Source organism: Bubalus bubalis, chromosome 9 (genome assembly GCF_019923935.1).
Source record: "Bubalus bubalis isolate 160015118507 breed Murrah chromosome 9, NDDB_SH_1, whole genome shotgun sequence".
In the NCBI taxonomy this organism is placed as follows: Eukaryota; Metazoa; Chordata; class Mammalia; order Artiodactyla; family Bovidae; genus Bubalus; species Bubalus bubalis.
In genome coordinates, this window is record NC_059165.1 from 9,978,201 (window position 1) to 10,001,947 (window position 23,747).

A 23,747-nucleotide genomic window follows, 5' to 3' on the forward strand; every position below is an offset into this window, starting at 1 on the left:
TGGGCTGCCGTCTATGGGGTCACACAGAGTTGGACACGACTGAAGTGGCTTAGCAGGTTAGCAGAGTTCAAAGTAAAAGGTGTAACATGTATTTCTCTTTCCATGATTTACTTCACTCATTTGCCACTGTACATTATTTGAAGGCTTTCCACATGAAATATTTTGCTCATTACTTATTAGTGTTCAATTTCTTGTCATGAAATTTAAAGTGTTATTAGAATATTTTTAAGTCCTTTATCCAATACACAATTTTCATATATTTATCCCAACCTGCAATTGATTCTTTCACCTAACAGGGCCTTTCAAAGAACAAAACTTCTCAACTTTTACAAAGTTTGAATTTTTTTTTTTTTATGACTTGTGCTTTTCAGTGTTCTATTTAAGGTATCTTTGCCTAAGTGAGGTCACAAAAATTTTCTCTGATGTTTTCTTTTAGTCTAAAGCCATAGCACCCTGAACGTGGCTAATCTTGCCTGATATTTTCTTTTAGAAGTTTTCTAATACTATCGGTTACATGTATAGCCCTAATACATCTGAGTGAATTAGGTAATTTTGTACATGGTACAAAAAATGGATCAAATTATTATTTTTTGTATATGGAAATCCAGTGGGATAAACACATTTTTAATTAATTTATTTATTTTAATTGGTGGATAATTACTTTACAGTATTGTGATGGTTAAACCCTTTCTTAAAAAGATTATACTTCCCCACTGAATTGCTTTTGCATCTTTGGAAAAAGTTAACTTCCATCTATTTATAGTTCTATTTCATCATTCTTGTGTTCCATTGATCTGTTGGTCAATCTGGAAAACAACATAATTTTCTCGATTAGTTGATGATCACAGTCCTGTGGAGGGAAAAAAGTTAATTTTGCTGTTTCAGTGGCTAACTGCATATGTCATTTCAATCACTGTTACATAATTTTTCTATTGAGCTTTACTGAGAATTGTGTATATTTGGAACATGTTTCCATGAGGAAGAGAACTACATATATTTAGTACATATGATTCACCTCACTGTTATCTAACCAAGTTTTATACTTGAGAATCTTTAGCCCAATTAAACACTTACACATGCCAGAGGAATGAAATTCCCATGTCAGAAGGACTGCTCCTGAAGAACTCAGAAATCTAGAAGTGAATAAGTGAGAAATTTAAGTATTTTTTTTCCTGGCAAGTTATATTTTTCACCTAAAATTGTGAACAGCAGTGTATGAGTGCAAACGCATTTGATAACAGATTCTTCCTATTATGGGTTAAGGCTAGCTGAAAGTTTGACTTTCCTGTTAAGTCAAATAATTAAAATAAACTTCAATACAAGTCATTTTTCTCAAATTTTCTGCCTTTTCCACTTTTTGCTCAGGAAGTACTTTCTAAGTTTATTATTGGAAAAACTTAAATATTCAGGTCTCTTAATCGAAGATAATGCTAGAAAATCATGAAAGCCTTTCACAGTTGCCAAGCTGACAGATGAAACCAAGAAGAAAATAGACCATATCCAGAGGAATTAATTGTGACTTTCTAATAATATATTTGATGTAATTATAATGTCATCCTTGATAGATAGACTCTTTTGTTCCTCATTTATAACTTATAAACTGTCTTCCACACACAGAAAAAGATACCAGTTGATTGAGTCAACTTTGTTCAGAAATTCACTATCATTATCACAGATCTATTTAGGTATTTAATTTACCTGACCAAATAATTATAATAAGGGCATTCTACAATACTTGATAAGTTTAGCTCTACAAAAACATTTAGCATATAAACAGTTTCACATAATATGTTCTTATGCACACTGGTCCAAAAAAAATGTCCTAGAATGGCTGTAATAAATCAAGAAGAATGTGCTTTAATTCTCAATAATCAATAGAGAGTACTACAAAATGAACTTTGGTGGTAACAACAAATATTAAAGGAGCTATATTAAATTAAATCATGTACATGTTCAGAGAAGGCAATGGCACCCCATTCCAGTACTCTTGCCTGGAAAATCCCATGGATGGAGGAGCCTGGTAGGCTGCAGTCCACGGGGTTGCGAAGAGTTGAACAAGACTGAGCGACTTCACTTTTCACTTTCATGCAATGGAGAAGGAAATGGCAACCCACTCCAGTGTTATTGCCTGGAGAATCCCAGGGACGGGGGAGCCTGGTGGGCTGCCATCTATGGGGTCGCACAGAGTCGGACACGACTGAAGTGACTTAGCAGCAGCAGCAGCAGGTACATGTTCATGAGGTTCCAGATTTCATGACAGTACAGAAGCATGGGCCATAATATGGTAGCAAATTTATACTAATAAATTTCTGTGTAATATAGATATTAAGTGAGAATATTCAAGACAAATTCATTGAAGCAGAGAGTAATGCTATAGTAAATAAAATTCCCCAAAAAAATATGGAGCTAGCATATTTTTTTCTCCCCCAGAAATTTTATCTAGTATCAACAAAGTGCTAAAATCTTCAAGAAATGGAGAACAGAAATTGAGACTCCTGGAAGTGACTGAAACAATCAAGCAAGAAGACCAGGTGTCCATTTTACATCTCCTTTGGAGAAATACATATTCATATCCATTACTCATTCTTAACTGGATAAATTGCCTTGGTATTTTGTTGTAAGAGATTATACATGCTGGAAACAAGTCTCTTATCAGATGTATACTTTGCTATTCTCGCATTCTGTGGATATCTTTTCACTTTCTTGAGGGTGTCTATAGAAATATAAACAATTTTTAATTTTGATGACTGAATCATTTTGCCTAAGTATATTGGCTTTTATTTCTTACTTCTTATTAATATGCTTATATTTAGCCTTTATTTTTCTGAAAAATTTTGATTCATGTCTTTCCCTCAATTTTAATTGTTTTCTCAGTTGTCTTATTAACTTGTAAGAATCCATTATGAAATTTAGTTACAGGGCCTTTGCCTGATATACATTTTACAAATATTTTGTACCAGTCTGTGACTTGCTTTTTTGTTTTTTCAGTGATGCATAGTGAAGAGCAAAATATACTTTTTGAGATAAGGTATAATATTTATTTTTCTTAGACACATTTGGTTTATTCTGTGCAATTTGTTGAAAATATTTTTCTTTTCCCAATGAATTACCATGGCACTTTTGACAAATATCAATTGACCATATTTCTGGTCTCTCCATTCTTTTTCATTGAGCTCTGCATTTCTCTTTCTGAATATCAAACTATCTTGATTAACACAGCTGTATTCTAATTCTTGAAATAAGGTAACCCATCCAATATTATTCTTTTTTTTTTTTTTTTCTCAGGGTTATTGTTACCATCTTTCTAAATTCCATATATATGCGTTAGTATACTGTATTGGTGTTTTTCTTTCTGGCTTACTTCACTCTGGATAATAGGCTCCAGTTTCATCCACCTCATTAGAACTGATTCAAATGTATTCTTTTTAATGGCTGAATAATACTCCATTGTGTATATGTACCACAGCTTTCTTAGCCATTCATCTGCTGATGGACATCTAGGTTGCTTCCATGTCCTGGCTATTATAAACAGTGCTGCGATGAACATTGGGGTACTCGTGTCTCTTTCCCTTCTGGTTTCCTCAGTGTGTATGCCCAGCAGTGGGATTGCTGGATCATAAGGCATGTCTATTTCCAGTTTTTTAAGGAATCTCCACACTGTTCTCCATAGTGGCTGTATTAGTTTGCATTCCCACCAACAGTGTAAGAGGGTTCCCTTTTCTCCACACCCTCTCCAGCATTTATTACTTGTAGACTTTTGGATCGCAGCCATTCTGACTGGTGTGAAATGGTACTTCATAGTGGTTTTGATTTGCATTTCTCTGATAATGAGTGATGTTGAGCATCTTTTCATGTGTTTGTTAGCCATCTGTATGTCTTCTTTGGAGAAATGTCTATTTAGTTCTTTGGCCCATTTTTTGATTGGGTCATTTATTTTTCTGGAGTTGAGCTGTAGGAGTTGCTTGTATATTCTCGAGATTAGTTGTTTGTCAGTTGCTTCATTTGCTATTATCTTCTCCCATTCTGAAGGCTGTCTTTTCACCTTGCTAATAGTTTCTTTTGATGTGCAGAAGCTTTTAAGGTTAATTAGGTCCCATTTGTTTATTTTTGCTTTTATTTCCAATATTCTGGGAGGTGGGTCATAGAGGATCCTGCTGTGATGTATGTCAGAGAGTGTTTTGCCTATGTTCTCCTCTAGGAGTTTTATAGTTTCTGGTCTTACATTTAGATCTTTAATCCATTTTGAGTTTATTTTTGTGTATGGTGTTAGAAAGTGTTCTAGTTTCATTCTTTTACAAGTGGTTGACCAGAGTTCCCAGCACCACTTGTTAAAGAGATTGTCTTTAATCCATTGTATATTCTTGCCTCCTTTGTCGAAGATAAGGTGTCCATATGTGCATGGATTTATCTCTGGGCTTTCTATTTTGTTCCATTGATCTATATTTCTGTCTTTGTGCCAGTACCATACTGTCTTGATAACTGTGGCTTTGTAGTAGAGCCTGAAGTCAGGTAGGTTGATTCCTCCAGTTCCATTCTTCTTTCTCAAGATCGCTTTGGCTATTCGAGGTTTTTTGTTTTTCCATACAAATTGTGAAATTATTTGTTCTAGCTCTGTGAAGAATGCTGTTGGGAGCTTGATAGGGATTGCATTGAATCTATAGATTGCTTTGGGTAATATACTCATTTTCACTATATTGATTCTTCCAATCCATGAACATGGTATATTTCTCCATCTGTTAGTGTCCTCTTGGATTTCTTTCACCAGTGTTTTATAGTTTTCTATATATAGGTCTTTAGATTCTTTAGGTAGATATATTCCTAAGTATTTTATTCTTTCCGTTGCAATGGTGAATGGAATTGTTTCCTTAATTTCTCTTTCTGTTTTCTCATTATTAGTGTATAGGAATGCAAGGGATTTCTGTGTGTTGATTTTATATCCTGCAACTTTACTATAGTCATTGATTAGTTCTAGTAATCTTCTGGTGGAGTCTTTAGGGTTTTCTATGTAGAGGATCATGTCATCTGCAAACAGTGAGAGCTTTACTTCTTCTTTTCCAATTTGGATTCCTTTTATTTCTTTTTCTGTTCTGATTGCTGTGGCCAAAACTTCCAAAACTATGTTGAATAGTAATGGTGAAAGTGGGCACCCTTGTCTTGTTCCTGGCTTTAGAGGAAATGCTTTCAATTTTTCACCGTTGAGGATAATGTTTGCTGTGGGTTTGTCATATATAGCTTTGATTATGTTGAGGTATGTTCCTTCTATTCCTGCTTTCTGGAGAGTTTTGATCATAAATGGATGTTGAATTTTGTCAAAGGCTTTCTCTGCATCTATTGAGATAATCATATGGTTTTTATTTTTCAATTTGTTAATGTGGTGTATTACATTGATTGATTTGCGGATATTGAAGACTCCTTGCATCCCTGGGATAAAGCCCACTTGGTCATGGTGTATGATCTTTTTAATGTGTTGTTGGATTCTGATTGCTAGAATTTTGTTAAGGATTTTTGCATCTATGTTCATCAGTGATATTGGCCTGTAGTTTTCTTTTTTTGTGGCATCTTTGTCAGGTTTTGGTATTAGGGTGATGGTGGCCTCATAGAATGAGTTGGGAAGTTTACCATCCTCTGCAATTTTCTGGAAGAGTTTGAGCAGGATAGGTGTTAGCTCCTCTCTAAATTTTTGGTAGAATTCAGCTGTGAAGCCGTCTGGACCTGGGCTTTTGTTTGCTGGAAGATTTTTGATTACAGTTTCAATTTCCGTGCTTGTGATGGGTCTGTTAAGATTTTCTATTTCTTCCTGATCGAGTTTTGGAAAGTTGTACTTTTCTAAGAATTTGTCCATTTCTTCCTCGTTGTCCATTTTATTGGCATATAATTGTTGATAGATATTATTCTTAATTATTCTTAAGTATCAATATTATTCTTAAGTATTGTTTGACTATTATAGGTCCTTTGAGTTCTTTTATTAATTTTAAAATAATTCTATCAATTTTCACAGATAAAATCTATTGGGACTTTCATTGGGAATGTAATTTAATCTAGAAGTCCATATGGGGAAAACTTCTATTATTTCACTGTTGTTATTCTAATCTAAAATATGTCTCATCTTTCCATTTATTTAATTTCTCCCAGCAATATTTTTATTCTCAATGTAGAACACTTGTGAATAATTTTAAGATATAGTCTTATGTGCTTTTTGCTACCATAAGTGGAATTGTTTTCAAGTTAAACATTAAATTAAAATTAAATTAAACTAACCTTAATTTATTTCCTTTTTTAACTTTCAATTTTTCAATCTTTTTTGTTACAAATACTAATTTAGTCAATTTTTATACAATGCTTGTGTACTGCTAATGTGATATATTCAATAATTTGGTTTCTAAACCATATTGTATATTTCCTGAGATTTTTCTATGTAAACAATCATAACACCTTCAAAGAGATATTTTTTACTTCTTTTTAAACCTTAACTATTATTTTTCTTACCTTATTGGAATGGCTAGGTCGTCTAGTACACATTAAATAAAACTGATGAAAACAGGTATCTCAGTCTTGTTTCTTCAGTTAAGGAGAAGCTATTCAGTGTTTTCACCATTAGCAGGATTTTGGCTGTAGATTTTTTAGTAGTTATCCTTTACCAGTTTGAGGATGCTCCCTACTGTTTCAAGTTTGTTGATCATTTTTTTATCCTAATATAAGTTGAATTTTCTCAAATTGAGCAGTGATTTATCCTTTTATTTTACAGAGGAAAAAGGTGTAAATTTTGCAACTCTTCCTTCTGAAATGTGTAACAGAATTTACTAATAACACCATAATTGTGATTTTTTTTCCAGAAAGAGTTAATATAAACACAAAGTTTTTTAAATATATGGTGCTATTCAGATTTTTTATTTCTCTGATCAGTTTGCTTACATCTTATCCAGTGTATACTTCATTTTAGGTTTCTTTTGCTTTATTAAAGCTTGTTTGTGAATTTTTTATGTCATATATTTCTTTCATCATGTTCATGCTTTTCCTTGTATCCACATGAATATGAAACATATCAATTGTAGCAGTTTTAACAAGATCTTTTAACTTCATGGCTGCAGTCACCATCCACAGTGATTTTGGAGGCCAATAAAAAATTTGAAACTAATTCCACTTTTTACCCTTCTATTTTCCATAAAGTGATGGAACTGGATGCCATAATCTTACTGTTGTTTTTTTTGTTTGTTTGTTTTGAATGTTGAGTTTCAGGCCAGTTTTTTCACTCTTGTCTTTCACCCTCATCAAGAGACTCTTTAGCTCCTCTTCACATTCTGCCATTAGAGTGGTATCATCTGCATATCTGAGATTGTTGATATTTCTCCTGGAAATCTTGATTCCAGTTTGTGATTCATCCAGCTGGGTATTTCACATAATGCACTCCACATATAGATTAAATAAGCAGGGTGACAATATAGAGCCTTGTCATATTCCTTTCCTAATTTTGAATGAGTCAGTTGTTCCATATCCTATTCTTACTGTTGCTGCTTGACCCAGCCACAGGTTCTCAGGAGAAAAGCAAGGTGGTCTGGTATGTCCCCCTCTTAATGAACTTTACTAATCACAGAATGATCAATATGATGGACATCTACACATGGACATCACCAAATGGTCAATATCTAAATCAGATTGATTGTAGTATTTGCACTGAAGATGAAGAAGCTCTATATAGTCAACAAAAACAAGACCTGGAGCTGACTGTGTCTCAGATCATGAGCTCCTTATTGCAAAACTCAGGCTTAAATTTAAGGAAGTAGGGAAAAACACTAGACTTCTCAGGTAGGGCCTAAATCAAATCTCTTATGACTATACAGTGGAGGTGATGAATAGATTCAAAAGATCTGGTAGACAGAGTACCTGAAGAACTATAGATGGAGGTTCATAACACTGTACAGGAGGCAGTTACCAAAATCATCACAAAGAAAAAGAAACAAAAGAAGGCAAACTGGCTGTATGAGGAGGCTTTACAAATACCTGAGGAAAGAAGTGAAGTGAAAAGCAAAGGAGAACAGGAAAAATACACCCAACTGAAAACAGAGTTCCAGAAATTAGCAAGGAGAGATAAAAAGACCTTCTGAAATGAACAATGCAAAGAAATAGAGGAAAGCAATAGAATGTGAAAGACTAGAGATCTATTAAAGAAAACTGGAGATACCAAGGGAACATTTCATGCAAGGATGGGCATGATAAAGGACAGAAATGATAAGGACCTAACAGAAGCAGAAGAGATTAAGAAGTGGTGGAAAGAATACACAGAACTATACAAAAAGATCTTAATGACCCAGATAACCATGATGGTATGGTCATTCACTTAGAACCAGGCATCTTGGAGTGTGAAGTTAAGTGGGATTTAGGAAGCATTACTATGAACAGAGCTAGTGGAGGTGATAGAATTCCAGCTGAGCTACTTCAAATCCTAAAAGTTGATGGTGTTAAAGTGCTGCACTCAGCATTTAGAAAACTCAGCAGTGGTCACAAGACTGGAAATTGTCAGTTTTCATTCCAATCCCAAAGAAGGGCAATGCCAAAGAATGTTCAAACTACCACACAACTGTGCTCATTTCACACGTTAGTACAGTAATGCTCAAAATCCTTAAAGCTAGGCTTCAGCAGTATGTGAGCCAAGAACTTCCAGACGTACTATCTAGGCTTAGAAAAGGCAGAGGAACCAGAGATCAAATTGCCAATCTGTTGCATCATAGAGAAAATAAGGGAATTCTGGAAAAACATCTACTTCTGCTTCATTGACCACACGAAAGCCTTTGACTAGTTATGATAAGTACTTTGGATTTCTGTTTGACACTATAAAATTATTTTGCCAGAGAGAACATAACACTTCCTAACCATCTTGATATCAGAATCAGGCATACGACTTAATTATGAAGATGAAATGTTAGTGGAAGTTCTGAGGGTTTAAGGGCCAGTATGCATTTCCACCTCTGCTGCAATAGTCTACATTGTCCAAAACTGACTGACCAATGATCCTCAGTTAAAGACTGATGATGAAATAAAAAATAAAAAGCATAGCCACCCACCAACCAGAGTGAATATGTAGCCAGAGAGAGAACTACACCTTTGTGTTTCTCAACAATTAAGACTAGCTTTTGTTTAGCAACTTATTTGTTTATTCATGATCATTTATCAGAAAGAAATTAGTTTCTTGACAATACAACTGATATTTAAATGACAGTTAATGGTGTCTCATATTGATTGTTTAAAAACACTGCTGTGTAATAAATATTAGCCTGAATTTATATATATATATAATATATCTTATTTTGCAGGTAAGACATAATTATCTTTAGTGATACTACTACACAAACATACCTAAACCAGAATTGGCAGTTGGAATGGGAAAATTACTATAGCCCAAATTTCTGTGACTGAAAAATCAATCTTTTAAAGCAAATTCATCAGAAAAAAACTGACTTCATTTGAATTTTTAGAAGAGGTGATTTTATGGTGTTTGAACATGCCAGTTTAACAAAGAGTAAAAGTTTATTCAAATATGTTTGAAAGAATATAGGAGTTTTGTTTCCTTTGCCATTAAATGAACTATTTAATGTTTTTCTTAAAATAATTTCGATCAAGGGAATTTACATTTAGGAAATTGATATTCTTTTTCATTAAGAACATTTCTCAACCTAATTTCACCAAGACATGCATGATAGCTGATGCTCCTAGTTTAATACATTTGATTTTAGGACTATCCTTGCCTTTCATGAAGTTAACCTGTCAACCCAAGACAGTTTTAATCCATTTTGATCCATTTAATTAAGTCACTTCTTTGATCCTCCCTGTTATTTTGCAGCATGTTAAAATTTTATCATCTAAGATATTACTGAATTTTATGCCCGGTGTCTTTATGTTTGAGAAGTAGCATAGAGACCCTATAGCTATCAGTTTTCTGTATTTCCAATTAACATGTTTGCAAATGTGTTTTCAATGTGCAAAAACATAAAAGATTTTTTTAACCACTTAATAATATTTATATGTTTACTGTCATTTTCCAAAATATATTAATTATTTTCATTTCAGTGGTAACTGACTAATTAACTAAGACCTCACTTGCATTTCAGGAAACTATTATGCCTAGTGAGAGTACACCAAATGTTTACATTGTAGTCTTTATGGTTTATTTATTTATTTATTGACTATTCCTACAAAAGAGTTGCACTCCAGCTTTGAAAGGTAGTTTTGCTTTAAAGGGTTCTAAACTTTACAAGAAATGCAAATCAAAACCACAATGAGGTACAATCTCATGCCAGTCAGAATGGCTGCTATCCAAAAGTCTACAAACAATAAATGCAGGAAAGGGTGTGGAGAAAAGGGCACCCTCTCACACTGTTGGTGGGAATGAAAACTAGTACAGCCACTATGGAGAACAGTGTGGAGATTCCTTAAAAAACTGGAAATAGAACTGCCATATGACCCAGGAATCCCACTGCTGGGCATACACACCAAGGAAACCAGAACTGAAAGACACACATGTACCCCAATGTTCATCACAGCACTGTTTACAATAGCCAGGACATGGAAGCAACCTAGATGTCCATCAGCAGATGAATGGATAAGAAAGCTATGGTACATACACACAATGGAGTATTACTAAGCCATTAAAAAGAATACATTTGAATCAGTTCTAATGAGGTGGATGAAACTGGAGCCTATTATACAGAGTGAAGTAAGCCAGAAAGAAAAACACCAATACAGTATACTAACGCATATATATGGAATTTACAAACATAGTAATGATGACCCTATATGCGAGACAGCAAAAGAGACACTGATGTAGTGAACAGTCTTTTGGACTCTGTGGGAGAGGGAGAGGGTGGGATGATTTGCGAGATTAGCATTGAACCATGTATATTATCACATGTGAAACAGATCTCCAGTCCAGGTTCGATGCGTGAGACAGAGTGCTTGGGGCTGGTGCACTGGGATGACCCAGAGGGATGGGATGGGGAGGGAGGTGGGAGAGGGGTTCAGGATGGGGAACACATGTACACCCATTGCTGATTCATGTCAATGTATGGCAAAACCACTACAATATTGCAAAGTAATTAGCCTCCAATTAAAATAAATTTAAAAAAATTTGCCCTTTTTCAAAGTAAAATGTGGAGTTTTTGGCTTATGTACAATGTTTTTTTAAAAAGTAAATCAAAATTATAAACAAAATGTTTAAACAGTTTGGACTTTTTTCTTGAATCAAATAATCATATGCAACATATAATTGTCATTTAAGAGACCCTTTAAATCCAGTGGCTTTAGAAATAAAATATTTTAAAATGTCTTGAAAATTCAACCTATTGTCATTCTATATACAATAGATAAGAATCACTCAAGTTGCCTAGGTTGCTGGCACCAGAAGCTAGGTATTCCTTCTAAAATCCTATGAGATAATTTTCTTCCTTTGCACTGAGTATTTCATTGCAGGCGCTTGGACATTTAGTTTCTGAGCAACCTCATCCTTCTCTGATTCTCCATAGCTACCCTTTGAAGCAGTTATGCCTTATACCAACACATGTCTCTAAGGCTCCACTACTGGTAGCAAGCTTCTCAAGTTTTTTGTCTAATTCATACATATTCATTATTTTAATTTAGAATAAGCTCATATCAGACTCTTTGAGTCTCCTCTGTACCCCCATAAAACTTTTAGACAATTATAACATTTAAATAAGCCAATTAATAAAAATTAAATTATTTTAATGTATATTAAGATCAATTTACTTTTCCATCTCTTCAACTGTATTTCAGGCTTCTTGTGAGAAAGGACCATATCTTATGTCACTGTTGCTGCTCACAAATAAGCATATTATCTGAAACCACAGTGTCTAGTAAGTGTTTGGTGACTGGATAAATGTATAAGCACCAGTGCTTGTCAGGTATTTAGTAAATATTCACGGAATATAGCGCATAATGACATATTGAAGAGAGTCCCTCCTCCTACGCTACTTACACCCTTTGTTACTAAGAAAGTGAAAATAATATCCATCTGTTACATTTAAAGCATTTCATCATGTTAGTTTCCTTTACTTATTTTCTTCACTCAAAACATGAAAGTGTTACAAGTATAACATTCAGGAAATGATCAATAAAATACACCATCCCCACCGTAAGACACATCTTGAATTTCACTGTAACTTTTATCTTGTTTGTGATCACAATCTCCCAGTGATATTATTTCAAGGCTCCTTTAATCTTTCAGAACTCAAAATGCCCCAAATTTCAAGTATCATCAAGGAAAGGACAAAAATCAAAATACACAGCCTTTCCACTATCTTTGGTAGCTCTTATTTCTGCTTGAATAAATGGCAACTTTAAATGAGTAATCCACATTTCTGCTGCTGCTGCTGCTGCTAAGTCACTTCAATCGTGTCCGTGTGACCCCATAGACGGCAGCCAATTCAATCTGTGCGACCCCACAGACGGCAGCCCACCAGGCTCCCCCATCCCTGGGATTCTCCAGGCAAGAACACTGGAGTGGGTTGCCATTTCCTTCTCAAATGCATGAAAGTGAAAAGTGAAAGTGAAGTCGCTCAGTCGTGTCCAACCCTCAGCGACCCCATGGACGCAGCCCACCAGGCTCCTCGGTGCATGGGATTTGCCAGGCAAGAGTACTGGACCATACAGAGTATGTGTAATATCCCTGAATTACATCTGTCATTGGAATTACATCCAATTACATCTACAGTTGGAATCAAAGCTTTCTGCTATATTTACTATTCCAAATTAACCAAAGTTCAATTCATAATCAAATGGAATTTATCCTACTTGAATGTAAATTCTGGTTTCCTCTTTTTTAAGGTGTTTATCTACATCACCAAATGGAATTAATACATTTTTATAGTAAAGTGCCACAGAACTAATTGAATTGAAATAAATAATTGAAGATATATCTTATTCCAAGAGAATCTAAAATAATTGTTAACAATTTGACCGGACATATAAAAAGTCTACTGTTTTAAGAGTTAAGGTTCTAAATATAGGAAATGACTTCTGAAAAGCATAAAATTGCTAATGTTCTAGGGTAGAAACCTTAAAACTATGTAGTTGGTCATTATTAAGTTGTTTTACACAGTATTTTTAATACATTTGAATTCTTACAGATATTAACTTTTACTTCAGTAATTATCATTTCAATAGTATAGGATTGAAAATATTCTTAGTTTGATCATTACATTATTACATAACCATGAAACATCCTTATATAAAAAATATCATGTCAAAATTGGTATATGCAATTGAAGAACTGATTTCATATGATTCATGAAATGAAAGAATGGATCTATTTCATTTTTGGTGTGCATGCTCAGTTATGTCGGACTCTTTGCGACCCCATGGGCTATAGATTGCCAGGCTTCTCTGTCCATGGGATTTTCTCAGACAAGAATACTGGAGTGGTTTGCTATTTCCTCCTCCAGGAGATCTTCCCAACCCAGGGATCGAACCTACATCTCCTGTTTCTCCTGCATTGGCAGGCAGATTCTTTACCACTGAGCCATCTGGGAAGCCCCATTTCATATTCTAGGAATCATCATAACATTTTAGTATAACTAAAAATTGAATCATAAGTTCTATATAAACAAGTTTCAGAAAAACATCATTACCATATACTTTGTTCCAGATAGATTGCAAGACTGCAAGGCTTTGAAAACTGCAATGTGTCTTTTTTCGGGGGACATATGGAAATAAGGTTTTGACCGAACCAGCATAAGTATATGAGAATGAAGTTGGGCTCTGCATTCTTAATATGAGAACAAAGATATTTTCCTTTATGAAATGTTTCACTATCTGTATCTAATTCATTGTGCAAGCAGTTTTTATAACACCTCACTACCAGCTGCTAGTGAAAAATGTCATGCAACATGTATTCCCATGTCTTCATTCACTCACTAATTCATCAATTGATTTGATTAATATACATTTGCCAAATGCTATCGATGTGACAAGTACTATTTAGTCACTTTGATTCATCAGTGAAAAGAACAGAAAAGATTATAGACCCTCTAGGGCTTACATTTAGAAGTAGGATACAAACAGTACATAATAAACACTAAGGAATTATATATGTGGTTACTAGTTTTGATCAGTACCAGGAAAAATACATTAGAATAGAAAGAATCACTGATGTCTATAAGTTTTTTGCTTCTCAATCTCACAATTCAGGAAAACCTGGAAGAAATGTTGTCCCCCAAAAATTCATATTTTCCTCAGAAACATTCATTCATGCAAGTATAGCTTAATTTTATTTTTAGAAAATGCAGCTTCCACAATTCCTATTATTTTCTAAATAATTTTATATAATAATGTATATTTTTTCTCCTGAGAATTTTCTCCTAGTGCAATGCATGTAACATATTTTAATATTTTGATAGATGAAGGGATTTATTGTTTAAAGGAGACTATCCACTCCCTGAAGGTTTTCTCTTGTTTAATCTTATGTTTAAAATTGCTCTTGGGATAGCTTGTCTTATCAGGATAATTGTAAAAAATATTAGTACTTTTCTTTGGAAAATAGATTTGACAATATAATGCAAAAAAGAATATGACCTGAAACACAAGACCAGATATTAACATACTCTTTGACAATATTTGGGTTGAAAAGCCCTACTTATGATAACAAATATTCACTTTTGTATTTTGAATAGTTTAATTTGTCTCATTATATTTTGTTCTACTTAGCTAGTTATTGTCTTTTCTATATTCTGTTGTCAGTAGCCTCTGTCCAAGACAGTTAAATCTGGCAATTTTAAATATAATCTTCACTGATGACTGATAACTGATTTTTTTTTAAGTTAACCTATTTTCTTTCAACCGCTCTAAGTAAGAAATGTAATAATAATGCCCATTTGAGAGTATTGATCACAAAGCTTTGTTACCAGAAGCAAATGATTTAGACCATTATTTTCTTCTATGAGGTGAAGAACAAGTGGTAGAAATAGGTTTGTTAGTATCAAAGAGGCTATATATCATTCTAGGTTAATACTATATACAGTATCATAATATCAGTATCCTTATACTGATACAGGACAGTATCCAGATATCAAGTACAGATATCAAATACTTGATACAGTACAGTATCAAGACTAAATAGAAAACTGCTCAGCCTGGAGAGAAAAGATTAACACATTGTTCTATTTCCCTGGTGGCTCAGACAGTAAAGTGTCTGCCTACAATGCAGGAGACCCAGGTTTGATCCCTGGGTCGGGAAGATCCTCTGGAGAAGGAAATGGCAACCCACTCCAGTATTCTTGCCTGGGAAATCCCATGGACAGAGGAGCCTCATAGGCTACAGTCCATGGGGTCTCAAAGAGTCCGACACGACTGAGCAACTTCACTTCACTTCTGTGTGATTACTATGGGACTTTGTAGACTTAGTACTGTAACATTTATATATTTTGGTCAATGGAACTGCTTAACGAAACAATCACAACACCCTTCCAGTCAGATTGAACAGATAGAATAAGAAAGAGGTTGGAGTGAAAGGGGAGCTTGGGGTCAGCTGTTGGAGCACTGTATAGATTTGAGGCGTCACTGAGAAAGACTGGGAAAAATGTGCTTTGTGAAATTCTCTTAGCTATTTAGATCTACTATCCACTTTCTTTACATCTAACAGCTCTTTGGCTAGACAGATTTTAAATCAACATTTAAAACTGAATGGAACAATTTCCATCAGGCTTCTGGAAGAGAAGTTAGAATTGCACTTCCACAGCTTCATCAGTTTCCCTCTTTATATTTCTTCTGAAAATCAACTAGGGAGAAAAAAGGAAGAGAGATTTACTATCAACCCAAAAGATTATGGTAACTATGGGGAAAAGGCGACAGAGCCTTTTAGACAAACTTGGATAGAAATTTAGATAGTAGCTTGTCAGTATCTAAATGATTAGATTTCATGTTTCACTCTTGAAGACTTGGACTTGGAACTAGACTAGTCTTGCGGCTGGAAACAAGTACAGACCTGGACAAAGCATACGAGGCGTTTGGTTTCACAAAGAGTATGCCAGTCGGTGCAAAGCTGCAACCCCAACAGAGCTTCAGAAATGACTCCATGATGTGAGGAGTCTCTGACTGGTGGAAACATAGGCTAAATAGAGATTGGGAATTCTGCAGAGCTTGACAGTCGTGCTGTACTGAGGAGGCAAAGGTCAGAGTCGTGATTACATCATCTTAGTGCTAGCTTTTCTTTTCAGAAAAACATCTGTTATTTCATAGTCATAGTCAATATAAAAATACTACTTAGGGTATATTGTTTTCTTGCCAGCTTTTCCTACTTTCTCAAAATGTGTTTATTATATTTATTAAAGCTTTCCTCAAAGTACAGATCCTTCTCTAAATAAAAGTAAAGTGCTAACATCTTGTTGATATCTAGATACCATCTGTGTGTAAAATCTCACTTTACTGAAAGTACATGTTTTTATCAATATTGGTAATAAGATTGGGGAAAAAAAATTGCATTGACATAAAACTGGCTATCAATCAATTTTCACTCCTTACAGTTACTCTAAGGACTAAGTCAAGAAAAAGACCTAAGACTTAAGAAAGTCATGTATTACTTTAAATTGTCAACATAAGAAGCAATTTGAAACAAACAAAGCATGCTACCGCATTTAATAACAGAAAAAGTTTCATTCACATACAAGATATTGAATAGTTTGCTTTTCAATATCTTTATGCATTTGAGAAAGCTTAGTACATATCTATTTGCAAAATACACAATTTCAAACTATTATAAGAATTCAGCATATTATTATTATCACTCTGTGTGAATTTGTGAGTTTTATCTATACTGATATTAATCTGGTCATAGAGAAATAATCAACATTATAATAATATGTTATAATCATTTATTAATGAAATAAAAATGTCAGTTCTCTTCATCTAACGTATTATGGAGTGTTTTTATTATGATTTAATTTCTATATAACAGAGCCAAATGTTCTTATCTAAATCTAGGTAGGTATTGTTCTTCCTGAAGTGATCTTACAAACACACACACACACACACACACACACAGAGCACATGTATGTTTTAGCACCTGGTTTTTACCTTAGAAGCAACCACAACTATTTCATTTATTTACTTACACACTATCAGTGATCTCACAAACACACAAAGGAAAGTTCTGATTATTCACATCATCATTCCTGCTAAATAAATATCAGTGTGTGGTTCTTTTCTGATTCCTTAGTATTGAGTCTGTGATGAGATTTTTTTCAGTGTTTTGAGAATGCACTTGCCAACAGTCAACAGCAAACAATTTTAGAAATTATTCTGCATGCTTAGTTGTTATAGTGACCGACTCTTCGTGACCCCATGGACTGTAGCCCACAAGGTTCCTCTGTCCTTGGGATTCTCCAGGCATGACTATTGGAGTGGGTTGCCATTCTCTTCTCCAGGGGATCTTCCCCACCCAGGGACTGAACCCAGATCTCCCGCATTGTAGGCAGATTCTTCACCATCTGAGCCACCAGGGAAGCTCAGGAATTCTTCTAGCCTCACCTGATCTCATTGCTTTCAAATCCCCTGCTATTTGGCATAGCTTCAGTTTTCCCAAATGTCTTCAAAATAGTTGTCCTTTTACCCTAGCTACATTATAATTAAAGAAGAAATTGTGGACCATTCTCAATGGTCACTCTTATCACTTTTTTAAGGTAGTAGTACTGATTATTCCGCCCAATGATAAGGTACAGCTATGGGCAAGAGCTGCCTCAACTCTGTGCCTTGTCTGGTCCTCCAGAAACCCTGCCTGACTACACTTATGATGTCACTTTTAAAATCTGTTTTAAAACGAAGCCCAGGTGTGATCACTACATTTAGTTTCAAACTATGTTTTGCCAGTCCTCTACACAAATTATTAGATCAATGACAGGAAATAATTGATTTGTGAGTTTTTTTTTTCAGTATTTCAGATAGTCTACAGAATTTCTTTTTAAATGCTATCATTGTTTTATGTTGGCTAATATAATTATTTAAATATTTGAGCTATAAATGGGAGATGGACCACTCAATGACTTTCATCAATAGACAATAAATGGCATATTCTATTACATTCGATAATGAAAGCTTTAATGACAGAAAAGCGATCAGCTGCTAGCTCAACACAATGAATAATGAATTAAATAAAATGTATAGCAGAATAAGATAAGTACTGTATCCATTTAAAATTAAACTAGAGAAATAAATATAAGACATGTTAAAAAAAATCCTTTCTTAAACATAAAGGGAGTTTCTGAAACTTCTGCTGTCACCCTGCTTGCCATTCATGCTTCAGTGAGATTTAGCTCCCAAATTTAGACCTCTAATATGGGACTACGAGTCTGTTAAATCAAAGTTTGCAGCAAGAAAAGTCAAGATAACCCAGAGATATCTTGTTACCGTCAGAGTAAAGACAATTTCAAGACATCTAAAATAATACCAGTAGGAATGGAGAAGCCAGAATATCAGAGTCCCCTCCTGCCAGATAGTGACAATCTGTGCTTCGTGAGAAGAAAACAGCAATTGCAGACAATTCTATCAAGTTGATACTATAAAAGGTCTAAGTTCATGATGACACTACAAATGAAAAATACAATATTTAAAATGTGCTAAAGGTAAATCACACAGAATCTTCCTATGTTTACAAAAAAACCCACTATATACTAATTGAAACAAATCGGTGAGTAATATATTTAAATTTTGACATAGCCTAGTTGAAAATCACATGGCGTATACTGCAATTTTAAGAGCACAACAAAAGTAAATTTTGAAAGCATATCGTTTTTCAATGTTAATTAAGAATGTTAGCATCCCTGGAGTCATATAATAGGTAATAATAAAAATATACGATAACATCAATATTATAAGTGTCATGAAATTACATAAAATCAATAAAACATATGATGTATTCAAAGAGAAGCTATCAAGAGTTTATACCTTATTATATTCTAGACATAAAAACAGCCAGAGAAATAAACAGTAAGTTGTTGACCACTTTCTAAGACAGTATTAAACAACATCAATAAAATAGCTTTCCAGAGTTTTCATAGGACCTAATGACTAGTCAGGATTTCCATGTCCTTGATCTTTCTTTCTGTTGAAAACAGAGACATATTTCTACACCATGTTTTAGTCCACAGAGGCTTTAGTGAATTTTATCAGATACTCTGCCAGTCATACAGGGCTGGCTTGAACTTAAGGTTCCTTAATATTTGCCTGTGGAGAAGGCAATGGCAACCAACTCCAGTACTCTTGCCTGGAAAATCCCATGGACGGAGGAGCCTGGTAGGCTGCAGGCCATGGGGTCGCTGAGTCAGACACGACTGAGCGACTTCACTTCCACTTTTCACTTTCATGCATTGGAGAAGGAAATGGCAACCTACTCCAGTGTTCTTGCCTGGAGAATCCCAGGGACGGGGGAGCATGGTGGTCTGCCGTCTATGGGGTTGCACAGAGCTGGACACAACTAAAGCAGCAGCAGCAATATTTGCCTGACTTTAGTTTTTCTACAAACAAATTCTATGGGACCCTAATTATGCTGGGTAGTATTTCAGGTTGGGCAGAAAAAGAAGTTTCCAGGATAAATTAAAGAGGAAAACTGTAAGTTAAACTAAACTATATCTATCTATCTATCTTAGTCTTAGGGCTTAGAAAAGTCGCTCAGTCGTGTCCGACTCTTTGCCATTCCATTGACTATACAGTCCATGGAATTCTCCAGGCCAGAATACTGGAGTGGGTAGCGGTTTTCTTCTCCAGGGGATCTTCCCAACCCAGGGATCAAACCCAGGTCTCCTGCATTGCAGGCAGATTCTTTACCAGCTGAGCCACCAGGGAAGCCCAAATTGAGATGTTAATAATCTAACAATGTTTACTCTTGAAAGAAGGCTTATGGTGTATGGTGTCCAAACATAATGGACCAGAGAACTGTTTTCTTTTTTGGAGCATCTTGAGAAACCATATTTCTGCAGAATGCACTTTAGTAAATTGTTTTCATTTATTCCACAAAAATTCACAGTATACTACTAAGAATCAGATTAATTATAAATCATCTATGAAACTGCATTTATCCAAAAAAAGAGGTGATTATGTATGCATGCTCAGTCCTTCAGTCGTGTCCAACTATTTGTGACCCTATGGATTCTAGCCTGCAAAACTCTTCAGTCCATGGGATTCTCCACACAAGAATACTGGAATGGGTTGCTATTTCCTCTTCCATGGGATCTCCCCAACCGAGGGATTGAACCCAAGTTTCCTGCATTGCAGGGAGATCCTTTACCACTGAGCCACCTGGGAAGCCAAGTAAATGTGTATGTATGGCTGATTCACTCTGCTGTACAGCAGACAGTAACACAACATTGTAAAGCAACTACTCCAATACAAAATTAAAGAAAAAACTATCTTCCAAGAAAGGTTTAAATAAAGAAAATGCCTATGATGTGTTTACTAATTTTTTCTAATATAGTATTTAGTATTGAAATTCACACCATGCTGCAATTTGCCTTTCCTACACTTAATATACTTAGACTAATAAACCACAGGTAATTTCTCTTCTGATTCCTGATTTATTTGAGAACACTAACAGTAAAAACAGCTTACTCCAAAAGTATATTTTAGAATATTGTCATTCTAAGATTTTTAAAATGTACCAGAGGTAGAGAATTTTTTTTCTAGGAATACATTATGATAGCATTGGGAAAGATCTAAGAGGAATATAATAGGAAGTCACATTAAAGAGAAGTAGCATTCTCTCTTTAAAGTAAAGTAAAAAAAAAAAAATGGCACTCATCATTGTGTGTTTGCAATTCCATAATGCTTTTCATCTGAATACTTCAAATGTTCAGAGTGTGATTATAATGATGGCAGATTTACCTAACAGACTTAGGAAAAGAAGGATGCTGTGCGAGTGAAAACAATATATGTTTTTAGAGAAAATTTGTTTCACAGCACTGAGAGCTACTTTTATTATTGTAGTTACAGCAGAGGTAGTTCTTCTGCCTAAAAGCTGTAAGGAAATTAATAGGTCAGAAAAATCATATATTTGGATATGTATTCAAGAATATAGCAATAAGTAAAACACTAAGTTCAAAAAGATAGATCAAAGATACAACACAGAGTAAAATAGTGAAAGCTCTCCTGTGACTTCTTTATCCTCTTGAGGACATCTAGTTTTATGGGCTCTGTTCAGTGTTGGCATAACGCCATGTCAAAGGATGTCTGAGTCAAGTTGCCCTTAGCACTTTTTCCATTAAAGAGATGATACGGCTGCTTTCATGACAATGAAAGTGCTCTGGAACTGCATGTTTCAGAGGCCTTGCCTTTGTATTCCCAGTATTACATGTATAAGCATGCCACGTGGCCTGAAATTATGCCACCTAACAGGTCTTACACATTACATAGGAATCACCACACACATACATTTCCAGGTTTGGGGCTTTGCAAGCATCAGGGGCAGTGTTCCATCACACTAAGTCAATGCTCACATTGCATCTGATAGTGCATAAAGCACTTTCATAAAGCTACTTTATATTCTGAATATAATGGTTGTCCTTATAAAGTCACCCTCAATTAACCCATCTACAGTGCTGATACAAGTTCTTTCGAATAGTTCTTTTGAATAGACAAGACTTGCTTTTCCAGGATGAAGAGACAAAAGTAAAGGTGACAAGATTCCCGGTGGCGCTGGTTGGTAAAGAACCCACCAGCCAGTGCAGGAGACTTGGAAGACTCAGGTTTGATCCCTGGGTTAGGAAGATCTCCTGGAGGAAGGCCTGGCGACACATTTCAATATTCTTGCCTGGAAAATCCAGTGGACAGAGGAGCCTGGTGGGCTACAGTCCATGGGGTCACAAAGAGTCTGACACAACTGAAGCAACTCAGCAACACGCAAAGGTGGCAAGAGTACAAGCAGCACAAGGTATGGCTCCAGAATCTGCCCTAATTTTTTCTAAAAATTAGTAGAATATATATCTAAAATTATAACAGCCAGGGTGGAGTTACTTAATTCAAATCAATTCAAGGAATAAGGAAGAGAGACCACAGTGAGAGAGTTTCAAAAGGTGGGCTACTGCACTCACAAGCCATGCTGGCAGCTTCTTTTTGTGTGGGACTGGCCTTGCCTCATCAGTATATATAAGAAAGCTAATTAACACCTTAACACAGAGTACAGTGAAATTTCCATGGCTAATTGCTTATATACTGTGTCCTGCTCCAACTGTTCTACATGTCAAGACACAGTTTTTAGATATTTCTGCTTACTATGAAGCATCTACCGAGGAAGCCCTGAGTCTATGTAGCAATTTGTTAACACAGATATCCTGGGGGACTCCCAAACTTGCACTTGATGTTGGAAGAAAGGGTGGTTTGGTGGACTCCTGACATTTGTAAATGGTTTGCAAATTGTACACAACACTTAAATGCCAAAAAATGAAGCTTCCTTTACTTACATTCTTGATTTACTACATAGGTTCTTACCTTTCTATGAAGAGTTATCTTTGTTGATTGCAGGAGATGGTGTGTACAATTATGCAACTTCATTATTAAAGGAAACAGACTTTCGATTTTAAATATTTTCTTTTTTTACAAATTATTATTTCTGTATTACTTTTCCAGGGCTATATAATGAAGTGAGGCTTCCCAAGTGGTGCAGTGGTAAAGAATCCGCCTGCCAATGTAGGAGACATAAGAAACACCAATTCAATCCCTGGGTCAGGAAGATACCCGAAGGAGGAAACAGCAGTGGGTTCCAGGATTTCTGCCTAGAAAATCTCATGGATAGAAGAACCTGGAGGGCTACAGTCCATGGGTCACAAAAGTCAGACATGACTGAGTGACTGAGCAAACACACACATGTAATATAATATATTATATTATAATATATTAATATAATATATAATATTATAATATATATAATAAATACATACACACATATAATAGTATCACAAATTTGGTGCCTGCTGCTGCTGCTAAGTCACTTCAGTCGTATCTGACTCTGTGTGGTCCCATATATGGCAGCCCACCAGGCTTCCCTGTCCCTGGGATTCTCCAGGCAAGAATACTGGAATGGGTTGCCATTTCTTTCTCCAACGCATGCATGTATGCTAAGTCGCTTCAGTTGTGTCTGATTCTGTGCGACCCCATGGACAGCAGCCCACCAGGCTCCTCTGTCCACAGGATTCTCTAGGCAGAAATACAGGAGTGGGTTGCCATTTCCTTCTCCGATTGGGTGGTTAAGGACAAGAGATTACTGATTCACCGTCCAGGCAGTAGAAACCCAACAGCAAGGTATCAAAGGGCCATGCTCTCACTGAAACTGTAAAGAAAACTTCATTACCTAAGAGCCTCCTCTGTTTCTGTTTCCAGTTTTCCCTCTTATGACAACTATGCTCTTCCCTGGAAGTTCAACTGGTAAAGAATCTGCCTCCAATGCAAGAGACCCTGTTCAGTCCCTGGATTGGGAAGATCCCCTGGAGAAGGGATAGGCTACCCACTCTTGTATTCTTAGGCTTACCTGGTGGCTCAGATGGTAAAGAATCCATCTGCAGTGCAACAAACCTGGGTTTGATCCCTGGGTTGGGAAGATTCCCCTGGAGGAGGACTTGGCAATCCAGTCCAGTATTCTTGCCTGGAGAATCCCCTGGGACAGAGGAACCTGGCAGAGTCCATGGGGTCACAAAGAGTCAGACATGATTGAGCGACTAAGCACAGCATGATAGCTGGACATAAGGATCTCCCTGACTCCAATATGA